Genomic DNA, 8,598 nt, shown 5'->3' on the forward strand with positions numbered 1-8,598 from the left:
AGCCCTTAGAATACAAGGTACGCATAATTCATCCCAACTCTGGCACTCTAGAGTTGTGAAAAGTTCTAACCTGACATTCGAAGGGTTTTTGGCCGGCACCACACAGGTGCTCTCTGTTAGGTTTTCTCTTTTTGTTGTGCAGGTGTTGTTTTGGGCACGTGAGGATTGTGTGACTAATTGGTGATTTTTCGTCATCATTAGTATATAAATTTACTGTATGCGTATTCCCCCCCCCCCCCCCCCCTTTTTTTTTTTTTTTTGCTAAGTACTGTATGCGTATTCAAATCAAGGTGGAGAAAACACCCTTATTACAATTAATAATATATTTGAACTCATTTAGAAAGAAGCATTTTTTTAGAAGGTTATTTTAATACTATAACAAATTAGTTCGAAGACTTAAAGTAGTCAAAGCAAGCGTGCAATTATCTTATAAGTTTCTGCAAATGAAATATTAAGGGTGCCAAAACCAGTTGTCTTAAGCTTTACCATATATTAAAGCAGTCTAGATCCTTTTGGGCAATTATCATAGTTAAGTTCCTGTGTTGTGAGCATTGTTCAACAAGACAACAAAATTACTACTAAAGACTATATGCAATATAGGAAACACTAAAGTGTGAAGTTATGCAACTTGTTTCAAAAATGAACTAAAACTGGTTAATATTATGTCAATCAACATATGAATAGTTCAAAGCTAAATTGGTGAGAAGAATTTTTTCACTGAAATTTATTTTGACCTCAAGCAAAAAGCCAGTCTCATGCTTTATGTCTCATGAGATCCTAGTAAATGAGAAATTTTATTGTTAATTTTGAAAAATGCAAAATTTTGAATGGGGTGGAGTTTTTAATTTATGTATGCACATTTGTAAAAATAGAAAAGAAATATTAGCATGTTTGGCTTGTGTCAATCATTAGTATTTTGTTCTTGTGTCATAAAAATGCCCAGATGTATGAAAATCTTGGATATTAGCTTCATAAAGAAAAAAAATCTGGCTATCAGATTACAAAGCATCTTTTACTACAGCCATGTTACCGCGAATCTTGGGTTTCTGCACTCTCTTTTTGTCACCTTCTGCACATTTTATGCCCACTGGATATGATAGTACACAGGAAAATGTTAGGTGCTTCATCTGTATAAGCTGTTTTAGAGGTACCTGCATTATCATCAGCATTGGGCTTTGAATAGTCATAGTGATAAGTCACAATATTGCCTAGAGTTGTCCTAAAACAGTGCTGCTGATTTCTTTTAAAAAAAAAAAATTTCCCCTTTCTAATTTGAATTATTATAGTTGTATCCTCGCAATATAAGTGCATGACATGGTTGTTCCTGAATTCCTTAATTTCATAAAGTTCTTGCATTTCTAGACAGATGATGTTGTTATTCACAGTTGGAATGAAAAGAGCTTTGGCCCTACTTTACTAAACGTAGTAGCTATAATTGAATTATTACTATTTTTATAGCCCTAAAATATAGTTGTGTTGGCCTTTGAAGCCTTTGCTAGTATTTATCTCTTAATTGAAGCTTTAGTTTCTAAAAAAAAAAAAGAATTGAAGATTGAGTTTGTTGAGGAAGAAAAAAATTTGTAGGAACAGAGATGTATGTTTCATTTATTGGGTAATATCAATTTGATTTCACTTAATTATATGAGCTATTGCTTGATGTAATTGCTCAGAAGTTATTAGTTGATTTAAGAAGAAATGGGAGCAGCAGTTGATCATGTTTCCCCCATGGGCATGAGTGGAGGCTCAGCTGAAGGGAATGACAAGAGCGAAGGGCAGCGCTTTTCCTGCAAAAACAAGTTGACAGCACTTGTGGTGGATATGCCGAGCCATACAGACAGCACTCCTACGTTCCTATGGCGTGGAAACAGAAGCTGTAGAGACTGGGGAGGCTGCAGTGCAGCTCATTGCCTCTGGGGCAACTTTCAATCTCATTATCATTGAGATGCTTCTGCCTGTCCTGAATGGCCCTGAGGTATATATTACATGCTTCTATTTCATCTTATTATCTAATGGCCAAGCTCGATTAATTATCTAGTTATTCATGATCATATCGTTTGATACACCAAAAGTTTTGTAACTCAATTGATACCTCTAGTATTTCCAATGGAGGAGTCCTGGTTCAAATGCTCCCTCCCTTGTTATTCTAAAAAATAAAATATAGTGTGATACTTATGCTACTTCAGTCTTCATGTACAATTTAACTTTCCATTTATTGTACTTTAACCAAAAGATAATAATATTCTGTTCCATCTTATATGTTAGACTGCTAGGCAGGTTCGTGCCATGGGTGCCCAAAGCAAAATTTTGGGGATCACTCATTTTTTGATGAAATGCACCAACAAGAATTTCTTGCTGCTGGAGCGGATGGGTTCATTGAAAGGCCATTGTCACCAGAAATTGTGATCCCAATCATAAGGGAGCTTGACAACTAGATGTGAAAGTGCTCATCAAAATAGCTAGAGGACTTATTGCAATGCTAATATCTATCGTATCATATCGTACCATTATCTTTTTCTTTGTTTTGTTCTTCATTTGGACTGATGTACTCATTTATCATAGGCACTTGATGTAGACATTTGTCTGCATCCTTATCCTTTAAAATTTAAATAAAACTGCGTCCTCTAAGTTTCTTGCAAATTCATGTATCATATGTTTATGCCCTGCTTTGTGTTGTTTTCCTTGTCATTATTATTGTTACTACATACAAAAATGCCAATTCTCTATTGGATTTGACGTCAGACTACGTATGCGATTGCTATTAGTTGATCAATCGAGGGAAGGAACAGTGGCGGCGCCACCTTATGGCTAGGGTGGTCCTAGATTCACCTTGACTTGAACAAAAAAAAAATTATATATAATAATTTAAAATTTTATATTTATTTACCTCTAAAAAGTTTTTTGAGACCACCTAGAATTTTTTTTATGCCAATAAAATTAATTTTTGGTTCATAATATGAGCAACTTAACAATATATTGGGGTCTTTCAAGCAAAAAGGAAAAAAAAAAAAAAAAAAATTGAACTAAAATCTAAAAAAAAAAAAATTAAAATAAAACTACTAAATGCTAGGAAGTGGCTTGATTTATTCGACTAAGCACATTACCCAATACAACACAATTTTCAACCTTTTATTATTATTTTTTATTACAGTATTATTTTTCCTCACTAGATATATACTACTTACTTCTCATTTTAAATTATTTTTTCTTATTTATTCTTAACCACACACGTCTTCTGTCTCCTCGATTTTTACATTTCATACTTTTAAATTTTATCACATCTTCATTTATACTTTTACATCTACATTTTGCCTTCGTCTTTGTTCGTAACTTCAGTTTCTTCTACTAGTACCAGTGTGGCAGTGCCTCTTCTCAAGTTTTAAGTCTTAAATTTCTCAATACAATTTTTTTTTTAGCTATTCAGGTACCTTTGTTCATTTCATTTCATTTTTTTTTTCCTTTTGAGGTTTTTTGGTTTACAAAATGCAAATTTGTTTTGGTTTTAAGAACAAATTTTTTTTTTTAAGCACAAACTTCATGTTGGCCGAATCTTGAATTTCGGCCAGTATTTATTGAAACACTCGAAATAGACCGAAATAACCTGAAATTTTTTCCGAAGTGGAATAGGGTGGGTTATTGTTCCGATTTGTTTACCGGCACGATATTTTCCAGCCGTTACGGTCGGAATGGAACGAAATTAATAACATTAAATCAAACATAATTATCTAAAGGCCAAAAAGAAATAAGATTGTGTAATTTATGCTTCCTAAGGAACACCCTAAATAAAATTCCTGGAGCTGCCACTGGGAAGGAAACATGATTTCATCTTTCGGGGACCAATGTTAATAAAAAAGCTCTAACCACTTAAGAATGGGGAATATATACATTCAGTCGTAAATAAATACAAGAAAAATAATACTAGCATTTATTTAGTTTTATCAAAATATAAATTAAAGATAAGATCCCATAAGGGTTTCTTTATACATTTCAAATTAATTATTTATCAAGATGTAATTCGATTTTTTTTTTTAACTTCCAAAAATCATCTATGATGGATTTTATATTAAATTTTGCAATAATTCCCTTTACTCCAAAATAATGGCTATACAGAATTATTTTACATAAACAAAATATTTTGTCATCTTCAATTTGAAACCTAATTTCTAGCCCTAGTTATTTATTTAAAGATATTTGAGAACAAAAAATAAATGATGAATTGATGAATTCAATGAAAGAAAAAAAAAAACTTTGAGAAAACGAAAAAAACGAAACTATCACACCCCAACCCAACAAATGAACTGGGCTCATGACAAGGGCCAAAACGGCCTCACAATTATAAAGGTTTCACCTTATAAGTGTGCAAGACATTGCCAAAATGGGACCTCAAATAAAAGGGAAGAAATGGAATTGCATAAAATACTAAATACTATAAGTATGATCTTATTGTGAAATTAATCTTTAACTCATCTCATGTGCCTACTTTAGTGAAAGCCCCAAAACTTAACATTCCTCTCAATTTAAAACAGAAAAGAGAATATATGAGGTGAGCTTGTCCACTCAATAAATATCGAGACATTTTATTAGTAAGTAAGCAATTTCCGAACTAGCCGAATCAAGCATGATAGAAATTACAAACAATTTTCCAATCTCTCTCTCTCTCTCTCTCTCTCTCTCTCTCTCTCTCTCTCTATATATATATATATATATATATATATATATATATATATATATATATATTTATCTAAAAGCCGAAGCGTTACATTTATTGTTGTTACGCTCTAGTTGAGCCACATCAGTGTCTACGTCATTATTTACTTTTTTTCCAATTTTCCTTTAATTGTTTTTAACACTTTTTTTTTTAATATCTACACTTCTCCAATCTTTCTCTCTCCCATACCTTTTTATTTCTCTATTACTTCTTCAACCTTTCTCCCTTTCTTACCTTTTCATCTCCTCACTATCCTCTACATTATATCATTCTTCCTCTTTCCCTTCATTTTCCTTTATTTTTGTCTCTTCTTATTCACACCCTCTTACTATAAATTTGTCAAAATCTCTTCCATTCTATGCATAGTTTTCCCTCACAAAAAATGTTCTCTCTCTCTCTCTCTCTCTCTCTCTCTCTTTCTCTCTCAATTTTTTGATGGATTTTTATTTTTATTTTTCTTGCATCACTGCTTTAGGTTGAATTTTTTTTTATTTTTATATTCTTTAAAACTCTACTTTGGGTTAACGCGATTTATTTATAAATTGTTGTTTTTTTTTTTTTTGGTTCTCTTTGATTGTTAAATGTTATCCTATTGCGTTCTAAAGAATTAAATATTATACATAAAAATATGATATTATTCTATTACATAGCATGGTTTGGATAACTTTGTATTTATTTATTGTAATTTTGTATATATTCTATTACACAGCATGATTTTTGATAATGCTCAATTTAGATGTTAAACTATGAGCCTTAACTAATTATTGTTTATTTTTTAATCTTTTGTGGTTGACAAAGTACTCTTAATAGTTCTATTAGAAGTACTCTATAATGCCATTTATTTAGAGAAAAGTAAAGGTTAGCCAAACGAAAATAATTGGGTGGGTGACATATTTTAGCTTTTGCAGTTTTATTTTAATAATTATTATTATTTTATAATAATGCATGTATAAAATTCAATTCTTAGATTTTGCTAATAATTTTTTATTTGAAAATATGTTTTGGGTGGACGAAATTACAATTTCTGCAAAGAAAATAACCTTAATAGATTATCAAAAACAAATTTATATCCTAATTGGTCCAATTAATCATTGTTAAGTTTTATTAATTTTTTTAGGTTCGTTTTTTGGTGTTTTGGATTGTAGGAAAAAAAAAAAAAGGTTTGAGAAAGTTTGTTTAAAATTAAAAGAATAATTTCCAAATTTTATATTCTTTTTAAAGATTCACAAAATGTTATAAATAACTTTTATTAAAAAATGAATATTTTTGTTAACTAGCCTTTTGAATTTCTAATAAAATTATATTATTTTCATTTTGGTACGACAAAATTTATATTTATTATTTATGACTGTTCCTATATTATATTTATGATTGTTCCTATAATAAATAAAAATATGATTACAAAATACATTACTCATTACTAAATTAGTTTAAATTGTAATTTTTTTTAATAAAACCATCTTAAAAATAATTATCACCCACAACGTGCGGGTTCGCTGCTAGTGCATATAAAGTTTATAGGCTTTGCATCATATCAATAAAACCAATGGAATTCAATTAAGTAAAAAATAGCACATTTATTTGAATTCAAAAGTCATGCATATGCTAAGATCATATACTAATAATCTACGTGACTATGGACACAACTTCTCCCTATGACTAGGTTTAGAATCACAAATTGGGTTGAAAAAAATGTTCCAAAAGCAACAAGTTCTTGAGCCTCCTTTTGATTTACCATATTGGTAGGATTCTAAGCATATTTAGATTGTATATTTAATATCATTCAATTCATAGTCAATATCGCATTTGCCAAAGCTCAAAAAAAGATTTCATTTAGGATGAAATACACTATTGGCCACATGGAACCATGCGGCTATGTGGGGTTCCGGCAACACCACCATATTGTTCCCTACTTGGTCTTTAAGTTTTCCTATTTTGTATTTTTTTTTGCATTTCTTTTTTTGTTTTTTCCCCGGTTCTGATCTGATTTTCATGCTGCTGTTTAGAGGCCTTTCTGTGCTCCAATTTCTTCAAAATTGATATCCTTGGAAAGCTCTGGATGTCTAGTTTCCATAGGCTCTGGCCTTGTTCTATTTGGAGTTATGGTCACCAATATATCGCGTTTGGAAGAGAGGTTATGTAGTTCAAAAAATTCTGCAACACTTTTCTTGAAATATATATATATATATATATATATATATATATATATATATATATATATATATATATATATATATATATATTTCAAGAAGTCTCAGAGTAAGACTTCTCAGAGTAAAACTTCTCAGGACGATAGCGCAGAAGGCGGAAGTACAACAGATAGCAGATATATGGAATAATTCAAAGTAAATTATAATTGAAAGTAAGGCGGTAGAACCAGCCAAGCAGTTGTATATCAAAATAATTCAAAGTATTGAAAACAGCAGTGTTTATTGAATATACATCAAAATACTTACAGTAGTAGTAGTAGCAACAAGATTACAGTGATCAACAGGTTGGGTAAATAGTACAAGGCTTGAAAGCTAGTCTTGGTTCCTAATTACAAGCTTTGTGTAATTAGTGAGATATCTTGATCTAAGGAAGTCCTAGAGAGAGTTCTAAGGGAAATCCTAGAAAAGATTCTGAGTTTAACAATAAGGGACAACCCCCCTTATATAAGTGAATAAAGCAGTAAATAGTACAAAGCAAATAGTGACATTTTACTATTCATATCAGGACCCGTGAGGGGCATTAGGAGCGCAATATCCGGAAGGAATCAGATAAGCTTTTGAGACCGAAAGAAGTTTGGCATGTTGTGCCCAAAATATCAGCAAAATAGCAAGTAAATAGCTTTATCTTTTGGAGAAGTCTTCATCTTGGAAAGTCAACAATGGAGGAAAGTTAATACGTAGTGATGGTGCCAGAAGAAATCATTATTATCAGGAAAGCATCTTCGGCAAATAGTAACTAGTGAATATTGTAGCATCATCTGGCTAGACCAATAAGAAAGTCTTGAACTAGGATCACTATGCTTCTAGGTAGAAGCTGCATCAGATGGGTAACCATCATAAGGGTCCCCTGGAGAGGGATCCCATGGGGGATCATCATTGCATTCATGTTCATGATAAGTTGGCTATTGGTTACAGAAACCACAATACATTAATGGTTCGTAAACAGGATCTCTTGTGAGAAATATTCTTGGGACATCATGTTCTACCCATTGTAAGTGCCGGACCGCAGAAGCATAAGGTTTGTTAACAAAAACAGAAATTCTGTCTGTACAACCAAAGAAATGGTAATCTTTCCATAATTCTTCAGAAACATCAAGAATTCGATTATTAAAGTAACTTCTCCAACATTCAGCAAGAGCATAGGGATGCCTATATGAAACATAAGCATTTCCTTCATACCATTGGCCTTGGTGAGTATATCCATAGATTAAAACAAGATGCTTGGAAGGTTGAACATTCATCCAATTATTCTTTTCCCATTTGGGCAAAGTACTCCAACATCGGATGGAAACATAAGGGGTTACTGCAACATCTGCAACAGCCTTTTGGATAATATCAGGAAATTGGTTAATTTGATCATGGCTTATTAATTTGATGAGTCTGACAAAACCAAATTCAAACATTTGAGAAAGCCAGAAGGGATCATTATGAAAACCATCTTCATAATTAATCAAAAGGCCAGGGAAATGATGGGTTTTTTCATGTACTCTGAGACTGCTTCCAAAGTATTTTCCCCATTTCTTTTTCAGGTAGCCTTTGTTGGGGCCATCAGGTTCAACAATGGTAGGGGCAATTGAGACAAGGGTTTTGAAATGTTTTAACCAAAGATCAAGATCTTTAGTCATAGCCTTGCTCTCAAAAATACAAGTTTGTACTTCTGGAGGCAAATTGGCAACAGCACTT

General features: G+C 31.9%; 1 pseudogene; it reads left to right on the top strand.

Moving 5' to 3' along the window:
• Nucleotides 1-1,695: 1,695 nt before the first annotated feature.
• Nucleotides 1,696-2,432, top strand: LOC142619130 (two-component response regulator 24-like; annotated as a pseudogene).
• Nucleotides 2,433-8,598: the final 6,166 nt, after the last annotated feature.

The sequence above is a fragment of the Castanea sativa genome, chromosome 12 (genome assembly GCF_040712315.1).
Source record: "Castanea sativa cultivar Marrone di Chiusa Pesio chromosome 12, ASM4071231v1".
Taxonomy (NCBI): domain Eukaryota; kingdom Viridiplantae; phylum Streptophyta; class Magnoliopsida; order Fagales; family Fagaceae; genus Castanea; species Castanea sativa.